A 12,217-nucleotide genomic window follows, 5' to 3' on the forward strand; every position below is an offset into this window, starting at 1 on the left:
CTCTCAAAAGTATGGAAACCAAACCAGAGAAGCATGAAATCATAAAGGATGGCCTGGTGGTGCCTCTGAGGTAGCCTTTTCCTAATGCCCGGACTTCAAGGAACTGAGGGAGAAACCGTGGAAGTGAAAACAGATGGTAGATGGTTAAGAGACGCAACATCACCCATGATATGCTAGTATCGGTCAATTCCACAGTAAAAGTACAAGAAACACTGTTAGTGGTCCATAGAGAACTTTGATCACATGTGCGGAAACCCCTGCAACAATTAATCTCAAGGATGTGTACAGAATGGGATCATGAGGTTAATGAGCATGGGCATTCAAAATGAGCTATGACCAATGAATAATGAGATCTTGTAAGCAGCATGAGTAGTGTAAAAAAAAGGAAATTGGATGCAAGTAAACAGATATCAATGATAATGAGATTATCACATCCAAGCATTCATAAGGCACAAACATTTACACCTACTCAAGAAACAAGTAACACTCTAGTGATCGAGCATGACACCCAAGGTCTTTCTAAGGAACTCAAACCGAAGAAGATCATGGGGTTTTGTAAAAATATCAGCTTTTTGATGCTCAGTGGGAATGTGCTCAAGAACAACAAGGCCCTCTTCCACTAACTCTCGAATAAAATGATGACGAATGTCAATGTGTTTGGTGCGAGAGTGTTGGACAAGATTTTTTGAAATGTTTATGGCACTTGTGTTATCACAGAAAAGAGTAAGATTGTTCTGTTCTATCCCATAATCATGAAGCATTTGCTTCATCCACAACATTTGAGCACAACAACTCCCTGCAGCAATGTACTCAGCCTCAGCAGTCGAAAGAGAGATGGCATTTTGCTTTTTACTATGCCAGGAAACCAGATTATTCCCAAGGTAAAAACACCCCCCATATGTACTTTTCCTATCATCAGCACACCCTGCCCAGTCGGCATCAGAAAAACCAGTAATCTCAGCTGTAGTATTAGTAGAAAACCAAACCCCATACCCCAAAGTCCCATTAACATATTTAATGATGCGTTTGACAGCAAGTAGATGAGACTCTTTAGGACTAGCTTGGTAACGGGCACAAACACCTACACTGAAAGCAATATCAGGACGACTGGCTGTGAGGTACAAAAGACTCCCTATCATACTCCTATAAAGGGTAGGATCAACATCAATACCAGAGGAATCTTTGGAGAGGTGAAGACTGGTGCTCATGGGAGTGCGTGCATGTTTGGCAGACTCAAGACCAAACTTAGATACAAGATTTTTCGCATACTTAGACTGAGACACAAATATACCTGAAGGAGACTGTTTAATTTGAAGACCCAAAAAATAAGACAACTCTCCCATCATGCTCATCTCAAACTCATGTGTCATGCAATCCGAAAAATATTTCACAAGATGTTCCGCAGTGGATCCAAACACAATATCATCAACATAAATCTGAGCAACAAGAATATGAGACTTAGTATGTTTCACAAATAAAGTCTTATCCACACTACCCCTTTGAAAATCATTATCAAGAAGAAATGTAGTGAGTCTATCATACCAAGCACGAGGGGCTTGTTTCAATCCATACAAAGCCTTGTCTAACTTGTAGACATGATTAGGACATTTAGGGTCCTCAAACCCTTTTGGTTGCTCAACATATGCCTCTTCTTTCAAGTACCCATTCAGAAAAGCACTTTTCACATCCATTTGAAACAATTTAAAGCCAAGAAAACATGCAACACCAAGTAAAATACGAATAGATTCGAGACGTGCAACTGGGGCAAACGTCTCATCATAGTCAACACCCTCTACTTGTGTGTAGCCTTGAGCAACCAACCTAGCTTTGTTCCTAACAACTGTACCATTCTCATCAGATTTATTTTTAAAGATCCACTTGGTACCTATCACATTCATGTCTCTAGGTCTGGGAACTAGAGTCCAAACTTTGTTACGTTCAAATTGACCTAATTCTTCATGCATAGCATTGACCCAACTATCATCTAGCAAGGCCTCTTTAAAATTCTTAGGTTCAATTAAAGAAACATAACACATATGTGATACCTCATCCCGAATCTGTCTTCGGGTTTTCATTCGATCTGAGACACTTCCAATCACCTGTTGAGCTGGATGATTCAGTTTCACCCTAGCTGATGGTTTAAACTCAGGACTTATGGTGACAGGGGCAACAGGAGTGATGTCCCTTGGAGCACTCTTTGGACTTGGCCTTACCTGTGAGGATGGTTCGGTAACCATTTCTTGTGATGGGTCTGCACCTTCTCCTTGATTTTGAGATTCGATATCCAAGATTGGAGACTCATCATTATCATCCTCATTTGTTGCTGGAGGAGGTGCACCTGCGTCATCTATAACCACATTGATAGATTCCATTAAAGATGAAGTTCGCAGGTTATAGACTCTAAAAGCCCTACTAGTGGTTGAATACCCTAGAAAAATACCTTCATCACTTCGGGAGTCAAATTTGCCCAAAGGCTCTCTATCTTTGAAGATGTAACACTTACTCCCAAAAGTTTTGAAGTATTTTACATTAGGTTTCAAGCCCTTCCACAATTCATATGGAGTTTGTAAAGTGCCGGGCCTTAAATACACGCGATTTATGACATAAACAGCAGTATTTATGGCTTCGGCCCAAAATTTTGGAGGAAGTTTCTTACTAAGGAGCATGACCCTAGCCATTTCTTGAACAACCCTGTTCTTCCTCTCAACAACTCCATTTTGTTGTGGAGTAATGGGTGCAGAAAATTCATGCTTAATTCCATGTATATCACAAAAATCCGAAAACGAACTATTTTCAAACTCACGACCATGATCGGTTCGGATTCTTATGATACGATCAATGGAAATACCTTGTTCATTCTGGATTTTAAAGACTAAGGCCTGGAAAGCATCAAACGTATCAGATTTTTCCTTTAAAAAATTTACCCATGAAAATCGAGTAAAATCATCAACAGTTAAAAAAATGTATCTTTTACCTCCGATGCTTTCAGTGCGAGTAGGACCCATTAAATCCATGTGAACCAATTCGAGAGGACGTTTGGTTGTAAAGCTGTTCACCTTTTGATGTGGGGCACGGGTTTGCTTTCCAAGTTGACATGGTCCACACACATGGCTCAAATTCTTACCCAGTTTAGGTATTCCCCTCACAAGCTCTTTGTTGGCTATCTTAGTTAGGTCATTGAAATTCATGTGACCTAATCTTTGATGCCACAGGTCAATGTTACTAATGATGGCAGAGTGACAAGTGAGATCATTAGTAGTAACAATCCCATAGCAGTTATCAGATGTGCGAACCCCATGTAAGACAGTATTTCCCTTTTTATCCAAAATTTCACATTTGTTTTTTGAAAACAATACTTCATGATGGGAATCACACATTTGACTAATGCTTAAAAGATTTGCTTTAAGACCATCAACTAGTAGAACATTATTTAGCTTGGGAAGACCAGCAACACTTATAGAGCCCTTACCAATAACTCTCGAAGTGCCGCCATCTCCAAAGGTAACAATTCCTCCTTCATATTTTTCAAGGGAGGTGAAGTAGGATTTGTTACCGGACATATGACGAGAACACCCACTATCAAGATACCACATGTGTGAATCACGTGCTTTTAGAGCAGTGTGAACAACTAAACAAGTCAAATCATCTTTTCTCACCCAAATCTTTTTAGTCTTGGTATTCTGCCTAGACATGTAAGGTTGTCTCCTAGCCCAAAAAGTATTTGAATTTCTACTCTTTTGAGACACCTTACCAAACAATTCATAGCAATAAGGACGAATGTGGCCATACCTACCACAGTGATGACAAATAAAAACCGGTTTTACCTCCTTTTTGTTGATCTTACCAGCTTTTGGTGGACGAAGAGAGAGATCAGCCTGGTCTACCTTCAATTTCCCCTTTGCTTGAGTCTTCTTGTCATGTGAAGTAGAGGCCTGTCCCTTGTGAGCTGTTGCACCATAGCCTAACCCGCTTTTGTCGCAACCCATTTGTTGAGACCCGAGGATGTCTTCTAAAGATTTGGAACCTTTGTTCCACATGGCAATAGTGGCTCTAGCAAGACGAAGCTCTTCATCCTTTTGACAGACTATCTCTTCCAATCTGGCTTGTGACAGCTCAAGACTTGCAAGCTTTTCTTCATATGTGGAATACACCTTCAGAAGTTCATTCCTTTCAGATTCACAGGATAGTAGTTTTCCACCTAAGTCTTGCCTGTCACTCGAGATCTTGACGATATTCTGCTTTGCTGCTACAAGTTCTCCTTTCAGCCTGACATTCTCACTCTCACATGTTTTGATCTTGAGAGAGAGTTTGTCGTTGGTTTTGGACAAATTTAGAGATTCCTCGTATAGCTTTTCGTAAGCTTGTTGTAGTTCATCGCTATTGATCTCATCATTGTCATCAGATGTTTCATCATCCTCTTTTTGCTCTTCATTCTCCTTTGCCTCTTCCAATCTAGCAACTAAGACTGAAAAGTTGCTGGATGGTGGTGAATGTGAATTTCCTCTTTCATGGAATTGGCTCAAAATTTCCCATGCCTCTTTAGCCTTTGTGCAACGAACAACCCGTTGCTGTTCTTCAGTAGAAATTGCTCCATGAATAGTGATCAAGGCTCTCTAATTGCTCGGATTGTCAGCCCTGTCTGTATCTTCTTCAATGGCCTGCCAGCCTTCTGGATCAAAAGCTCTCAGAAAAGCTCTCATTCTGATTTTCCAAAACAGGTAGTTGCTCCCGTCAAAGGTGGGAGGAAGATGCAAATTCTGACCACGAGCTAACTCTGCTGGCTTTGGAGGAGGTGGTGTCAAAGTAGACCAAAAAGCCATGAAAGCACTGTCCCCGTCTTCTCCAGATTCAGGTTCTTCGGGTTCTTGCTCCGACCCGCTTTCATCATCCCAAGTTACAGTGTAGACTTTCTTTCGATTCTTTTTCGAAGGGCATTCAAGGGCAATGTGACCAAAACCTTGACATTCATAGCACTTGACCCCTTGCCCCTTTACAATCTTCTTTTCAGTTTTTGAAGCAAGTTTTGGTGGAAAAGTTTTGGGTTTGTCATTACTCTTATCTTTTGAAATAGGGGCTCTGAAATTCGGCTTCTTTTTCAAAATTTTTTTAAACTGTTTTGTAAGCATAGCCGTCATCTCAGACTCTAAATCAAATTCAGTCTCCGGAGGTTTTGCAGTCTCATGGGCACTCGGGAAAGCCATATTTTCTTTTTGCTTTTTCTTAGAAATTTGGTGGGCTTCATAAGTCTGCAAATTTCCAACCAATTGATCGAGCTTGAGGGTATCAACATTCTGAGCCTCCTCAATGGCTGTCACCTTTGGTTGGAACCTCTCGGGAAGGGACCTCAAAATTTTTCCAACAACTTTTGCTTCCGGGATTTTTTCGCCGAGAGTGAAACAGGAATTCACGATATCACTGAGTTTTGCATAAAATTCATCGAACATCTCATCGTCGCGCATAAAAAGGGTTTCAAAGGCGGACGTGAGACGTTGAAGTTTTGCCCTTTTAACAAAGGTAGTACCTTCGTGAATTGTTTCAAGAATATCCCACGCCTCTTTTGCTATTTCACACGTGCAAATTCGACGGAATTCTTCAGGTGTGACAGAGCAGAAGAGGGAGTTGAGAGCTTTGCTGTTCCAACTCGAATTCTGGTAATCGGTTGTGTCCCATTTATCAAGAGGTTTAGGAATATCAATCCCACCCATGGTGATTGTAGGTTCACTCCACCCAAAGATTACTGAGTGCCAAACTTTCTCATCGATGGATTTTAAAAATGCTCTCATACGAGCTTTCCAATAAGAATAGTTTGTACCGTCAAGTAATGGGGGTCTATGAGTTGAGTTACCTTCACGAATAGAATCCATGATACTAATCACACAAAATCACACTCCTATAGTTTTGAAAAAACAAAGAGTGACCTGCTCTGATACCAATTGAAAATCTAAGTGATTCGTGATTAGATCAAGATTAAAATATTCCAAATCCCAAAAATCCAAAACACACAATCTAAATCAACAAGCACTTACGAAAGTGATTTAGATTGTTTGTTTTTCAGATTAAATAATAAATCGACACAAACGATTTTTACGTGGAAAAAACCACAATTGGACACCTCCAACTGTGATTAAAAAACCACGGGCGAAACGCCACAAATCAATCCACTATTGAAGTAAAAAGATTACAAAGATATCTTACAAATTACCCAACTTAGTCAATCTGCCTTCGAATCTTCTGTAACTCTTTTTCACGACTTCATCTCGGAACTGATCAATCTTGAAGTTGATTCCACAACCTCACTCACATATAGAATCCAACACCTTTTGAAACTATACGCGAGAATCTTCGGAATCCACCGAAGAGAACTCTCTTCTTGAATTTAAAGAACCCAACTCCTTGATGTATGTATTTTAGATCATGAGTGAAGAACTCTTCTCAAGACATCAAGGAAAAAACTCACCAAAATCACCGAAGAACACCACCAACAAAACCCTAGGACTCTTTAATAAGATCTGGAAAAAGTAATCCTAAAAATAACCTAAAACGATATAAATAGGAATCCTGAATCTGCGATCTCCGCTCGAGCGCCCAACATCCCGCTCGAGCGGCTTCAACAAAATACGCGTGAGGTAACACAGTGGTCCGCTCGAGCGCTTCATCACCCGCTCGAGCGCAAAATTACGCACTCCAGTACTTTTACAGACCTGTCACAAATACTGGGAGACCACAAACTCCGCTCGAGCGTCAATGTTCCCGCTCGAGCGGGAAGAACAAAAATACTGAAAATAAACAACTTTAACAACTCAAGGTTTTGTATCTGGATTTGACAATCAAAGGACCTAACACATAATCGTGGCATGCATATTCTTTTGCTTGGAAACTTTACATGTGCATTAACTAAGCAACCAAGTGGTGTTCAACATATTATTTAATATGTTTATTTCCATTGTTTGGTCCTAGTTTATGTTTGGTGGGTCTCACTACAAAGCCTTCGAATTGTAAAAACAAACTCTTCGGTCATCAAACAAATATCTCAGTCCCTCATCTTTTTAACCAATCTTGGCACATTAGTAAAGTAGACTTAATATGCATTATTACTTGAAGGCCATCTTGTTTGGTAGGGCCCAGCCAAGACCCTTGTTCGGCCAACCAACTACTTTTATATTGTCTTTCTGGTTCTCTGATCAGTCTACAATAGCTCAGTCTACCACAGTGTAAATGGTTCGGTTCTGACTTCTTCATGTGCTATCTTCTACTAAACCAACACGTGGCTTTCTTGGACTAGACTTTGGAGCTGTTCTTTTTGCACTTTCTCTCTCATAAAAATTCAATTTTATTGTGAACCCACTAGCTATTGCTTTTTCGTTAGTGAACTTTCACCACTGCATCCCTTTTTGGCAAGTTAAATATGCCTGACAAGGTGCCTTTATTTTCAACGAGCTAAATTTGCTCGGTAAGGCATCCTTATTTGGCAAGCTAAATCCACTCGACAATGAGTTCAAAAGTTGATAAAATCTATCAACTACTCTCTTACCGAGTAAAACCTGTTTTGGTAAGGAATTCTAAAATTGATAAAATCCATCAACTACCATTTTGCCAAGCAAAATTCGCTTCGGCATGGAATTTCAAAATTGATAAAATCCATCAACTAATCTCTTGCTGAGCAAAATTCGCTTCGAAAAGAAATTCCAAGGTTGATAAAATCTATCTACCCTCTTGCCAAGAAAAATCCGCTTTTCAAGAAATTTTAAAGTTGATAAAATCCATCAACTAACCTCTTGCCAAAAAAAATCCGTTTCGGCAAGGAATTCCAAGGTTGATAAAATCCATTAACTACCCTCTTGCGGAGCAAAACCCGCATCGACAAGAAATTCCAAAGTTGATAAAATCTATCAACTAACCTCTTGTCGAGCAAAATTCGCTTCGGCAAGGAATTCCATGGCTGATAAAATCCATCAACTACCCTCTTACCGAGCAAAACCCACTTCGGCAATGAATTTCAAAGTTCATAAAATCTATCAACTAACCTCTTGTCGAGCAAAATCCGCTTTGGTAAAGAATTTCAAGGTTGATAAAGGTTGATAAAAGCCATCAATTACCCTCTTGTCGAGCAAAATCCGTTTTGGCAAGTATTTTCAAAGTTGATAAAATTCATCAACTACCCTTTGCCGAGCAAAACCCGCTTCGGCAAGGAATTCTAAAGTTGATAAAATTCATCAACTAACCTCTTGCCGAGCAAAACCCGTTTCGACAAGGAATTCCAAAGTTGATAAATCCATTAACTAACCTTTTGCCGAGCAAAATCTGCTTCGGCAAAGAATTTTGAGGTTTGAACAAAACACCAACTTCCATCTTGCTAAGCAAAATCAATCCAGCAAGGAATTCTAATTTCTCTATCGAAATGATCATTAGTTGCTCCTTGGACCATGCTAAATCTGCTTGGCAAGGCAAAAATATAGAAATTTTTTAGAAAACGATCTACTTGTTTCATTATATCAATAGTTGAAAGGGTTACAAAAGTAGAATTAAAAATAAAACTTCAGATTGACAGTGTTCCACGTTCTAGAAATAGATTGGTCATTTATATCCTGCAAATTTTATGCCCATTTTCCTTGGGCTTCTTTTCATTATTGTTCGGACGGTAATCTTCCTGTCCGATGGCATGAACTATCACCCCAACCTTTTTGTTCGCTACTACTGGATTTTGTTTTCGCGGTAGCTACGACCATGTCATCTTCAATCTTTATATGCTCGTTGATCATTTGCCTCAATAGCTCCAACGTTGGAGGGCTGAGTCATTGTGGGTGAGTCCCTCAGTCTATATCCAACTAGTAGACCCCGTCTATACTGAGTGATAGCTAGGTTGGTTAGGCAATTATGGATCTCATTTAATGCTTCCCAGTACCTAGCATTAAACGTCTTCAACGCTTTTCATGGTCCCATACTTATCCCTAAGAGATGGTCGACCTTCTTTGGTGCTGTTGTATTTGTCTCAAACCTGGTGACAAAGGCTTCGGCCAACTGTTGCTAACCATCAATGCTCTCGTCTGACAATCCTTCGAACCATTTTAGGCCTAACTCGCCCAAATTTGATGGTAATAAAATGTACATCAAGGCGTCGTTACATCTGTGGACAGCCATGACATGGAGAAAAGGTTAAACTTGGGTTGTTGAAAGCCTGTAGGGAGAGGTGCGTTCTCGATCTCCAGGGAAAAGAGTGGTGTTCAATCTTTGCCGAGTCTCTGTCCGCCGACGCATTCACCATTGAATGCAATGGTGGTATGACGACCTCTTTAGTTGCATGAACTCTGGGAGCCGATCTCTATAGCGTCAACGCCCTCATGGCTTCCCTCCAGCATGCTCATTCCTCAAAGACGTCTCTCAAGTCCTTCAATCAAGCAAAATACGAGTATATCGATGTTGGCGGTAGACGCGAGGGACGGTAATTGCTATCTCGATGGCTCTGAAACTCCTCAAGATGGAGAGTGAAGGTGTGGGTCATTGACTTCGACTACCAGAGTGGTGGAATTGGGCGTGCTCACTGTGGTTTCCCACCTTAACAGCGCCATTTCCCTTCAGTTGGCACTTCATGGCCTCCATCTCTGTCACCATCTTACGGATGAGCACGTCTTGGTCCCTCATCTTGTGCTCCAAATGTTGAGTGTGCGACCCCCTACGTCGTTGGTGCCTTTCAAGGCTCTGTGAGTGCTCAGAGCACCTCTGGCATTTGTCTCGTGCGTCTTAGGGTAGCCCCCTTGTGGAGGTTTCCAAACCAGCCATGCTTAGAATGGCAGATAGGTCGCCTTACCCCAAACTGCCCCTGGAGTGATGCCGTCAACGGCGGACGACGGAGTCTCGTCATTGTTCGCCATTAAAGTCAGTCAGAAAAGCTTGGAGAATAAGATTTTTAGTGTCAAGTTTCCCAAAGACGGTGCTAATTGGACGAAGAGCAAATATTCTTCACTTCCGTACTCCTTACCTCAGTGTTCGTCTCACCACCCCCCCAAGCAGTATCGTTTCTCCTGCAAACATAATGGAGGTGAGCTAACTGGTGGGTGTCTCACCGGAAAACCCCTCCGACGGTCTAGTTGGCACCCACGGAGAATATAGGAGAGTGAGAGTGTTTTCTGACTCAAGATTGCTTACCATCAAGAATGAACTTGCAGGTCTTATATAGACAATTTGTCCCACTTCTCCATGTGTTACGCACTCCCCTCATTGTCTTAGGGAAAGAACATTCTTTTCTTTTATTTCCTTTCGCGCATGTACTTGTCAGAAGTAGATAACTTGACAAGTAGCAATAACTTGGGCAGATCACAGTTTGTTCCCTATAAACCATTGGGGCACAAGAGGCTCCTAATCGAGCCACTCTTGGCCGGGCTAGTAGTAGCTTGGTTAAGAGCATGACCTTCACCTACGTGTCTTGCGTCGTGATGTCACTGAGAACCAATCGAGCTATCAGCTTAGTTGGAGACACGCAAGCGCCCATCGTCCTTGTCCTATAGCAAGGTCTCAATTCTGCTTTGTTCACCACAGCTCGGTGGGCTTAGCTCAGTCCATCACATTGGACAACTCGGCCCTTTTTACCTGACAAAAATCTTCCTTCTCATTTAGTAAAACAGGGAAATTTCCCAATTTTTTTTCAGTATTAACTGAGAATATTTTTAGTTTTAAAACTGGAAAAAAAAAGAAAAAAAAAAAGAGAAATTTCTCATTTTTGCACAGAGATGAAATATCTCAATTATGGAACTAAGAAAATTAAGAAAATTGTAAATTGACTTATTTTTTCAAATTGAAACATTTTTCAAATATTAAGAATCATATATTTTAGATATATTTTATAGTTGTAATCTAATTTTTTTAGTATAATTTCGTCATTTTAAGTATGATTTTTTTAATAAAAAAAAATTGTATGAAATTTTCTCTTAATTAATTCAACCAACTCCATATGTTTTATAATAAAAAAAAGGAAAATTTACCCATAAGTCCTGATTTCTAAAAAGTTGAACCATTTAGTCCTAAAAGTTTTCTTATGCTCCATTTAGTCCCATTTGCACATCAATCTAATGTTTGAAACATTAATCTGATGTTCGAAATCTAATGTTCGAAACATTAATCTGATTTTCGAAATCTAATGTTTGAAACATTGTAATGGGACCTTTCAGTCTATAAAAAAACTTTTAGGACTAAACAATGTATAAGTGATTAATTTGGGATTTATTGGTGCATCCCCCTAAAAAAAAAATGAAACCAAATAAATAGTATTAGTTAAGTAAATTAAAATAATTTACTATTAAAAATAATATAAATTGTAAATTTATAATTTAAAAAAAAAAAAAACATACCACAGGCGTACCAAACAAGCTCTTTTTTATTTTTTTATTTTTATTTTTTTCAAACAAGCTTTTTGTCTTCCATCACTTAGCCAAATACCATCATCACTAGCATCTCTCTCTCTGATTTCACTCGTTATGTCACCGTCTCATTCGATTTGCAAAGGTGCGTTTCCAATCCCAACCATTCAAAAATGCTTGGGAGCTCTAATTAGAGCCACCACTAATGAAGCTCACCGTCACAGTATATGTTGTGCTTTTTTTTTTTTTTTTTCTTTTTTAACTTCATTAGTGGTGGATTTAGAGCTGCTTATTTAGAGCTCTAAATCATTACTGCTCAACCATTTGCTTGCCATCATTGACAACTCAGTGTTTTATATTGTGGTTTTGTTGATTGTTTTCCTTGTGATGACAATATTTTTTTTTTTTTTGGTGAAAATCAAAGTATAAATGTTATATTGTCATGTTTTGTTATAAATAATTACGAATAATAAACAATCATAGTTTAAATAGTAATTTTGTCTATTAAAAATTAATAAGATTTGAAGGGACAAAAAATGTTATCTTGAACTTAGTGGAATTTAAGTTTATAAAATGAGACTTGTGTGTAAATGCCCCACATATAATAGAGAGAATTATTGAAAAGTTTAATCTAAGGAGGGTATAAAGGCTAATCCCACGAGTACTTTTTTACTTGGTGAAAAGTACATTCTTTGTAAAATATTATAGAGAGAAGTATATTTTATTATTTTTGAGTTTTGTTTCTAATTTTACCACTTAATCTATCTATTCAATTTTTTTTTTTTTTTTATCTATTCAATTTTTGAACCTATTTGTTTAAATTTTATATGTTGAATTTTTTGAACCTATGTGTCAAATTTGTATCT

The sequence above is a fragment of the Camellia sinensis genome, unplaced genomic scaffold, assembly GCF_055761805.1.
Source record: "Camellia sinensis isolate YWXY unplaced genomic scaffold, ASM5576180v1 Unanchor10, whole genome shotgun sequence".
Classification (NCBI taxonomy): Eukaryota; Viridiplantae; Streptophyta; class Magnoliopsida; order Ericales; family Theaceae; genus Camellia; species Camellia sinensis.